The sequence below is a fragment of the Austrofundulus limnaeus genome, unplaced genomic scaffold, assembly GCF_001266775.1.
Source record: "Austrofundulus limnaeus strain Quisiro unplaced genomic scaffold, Austrofundulus_limnaeus-1.0 Scaffold438, whole genome shotgun sequence".
Lineage (NCBI taxonomy): Eukaryota > Metazoa > Chordata > Actinopteri > Cyprinodontiformes > Rivulidae > Austrofundulus > Austrofundulus limnaeus.
This window is the reverse complement of record NW_013952840.1, coordinates 384,296-385,598: the sequence shown is the minus strand read 5'-3', so window position 1 is coordinate 385,598 and position 1,303 is coordinate 384,296.

Sequence of the window (1,303 nt, the reverse complement as noted above, 5' to 3'; positions counted from 1 at the left end):
ACCAGAGTCTGACCCAGAACCAGAGTCTGACCCAGAACCAGAGTCTGACCCAGAACCAGAGTCTGACCCAAACAGAATCTAAAGTTCTCTGCAGCAGCAGGAGAGACTCAGTCCAACAACATTAAACAGCTAAAGGAGTGGATTTAACAGATCTGTCCCCTTTTAAAACCTTTCTTTCTTTCTGACTTTTTCCTGCAGAAAATTCACTTTAAATCAGTTTTAAAGTGAATTTTATGAGTTTAAATCTTTAAACTTGTTGTTTTAGCTGCTTCAGTCAGATGTTTACAGAGTAAACAGTTGTTTATTTACCTCYGCATCGGCCCACTCCTTCCCACTTTTCTCAAACATGTAGCAGTGTCCCCCGTACCAGGTCCAGCCCAGAGGACAGGTCTCACAGTAAGCAGCTGAAAACAATCAAATTCATGAGAAATAAACTTTACAAACTGTTTGTTAAAAACAAAACTGCAACAAATTCATAAACACGTAAATAATATTAATGAAGCAGCAGTCACCTGGTCGTGGAGAACATCTGGTCTGTGGATAAAACATCAAATAAAAATTCATTAGAAACTAATTCTGTTTAATAAATTATAAATAATTATTTCTTCACTTTCAGCTTCAGAAATTCAGTTTTTCTGCCTGTTTGGTCAAAAATCATCCAATTTACTGAACAAAGAAAATAAAAATATGAATGAGTGGTTTCACTGCCTCCTCGTGAATTCATTTTAAAATCAGCTAAAATCGGCCTGTTCAGAGGGAATGCTGAAAAACAGCTGAAACTGTCAAAGAAGCTGAAACTGAAATAAAATCAGTAAAGAAGGAAAAAACAAAATGAGCAAAGCTAAAACCAGCAAATCATAAGCAAAAAGCTAAAATTTACAAAACATTAAGTAAGAGCTAAAATGGCCAGAACAGCTGAAAGCTAAACCGTCTGAACAGTAGCTGAAAGATAAACTATCTGAACAGTAGCTGAAAGATAAACCATCCGAACAGTAGCTGAAAGATAAACCATCCGAACAGTAGCTGAAACATAAACTATCTGAACAGTAGCTGAAACTATCTGAACAGTAGCTGAAACTATCTGAACAGTAGCTGAAACTATCTGAACAGTAGCTGAAACTATCTGAACAGTGGCTGAAAGATAAACTATCTGAACAGTAGCTGAAAGATAAACTATCTGAACAGTAGCTGAAACATAAACTATCTGAACAGTAGCTGAAACTATCTGAACAGTAGCTGAAACTATCTGAACAGTAGCTGAAACTATCTGAACAGTGGCTGAAAGATAAACTATCTGAACAGT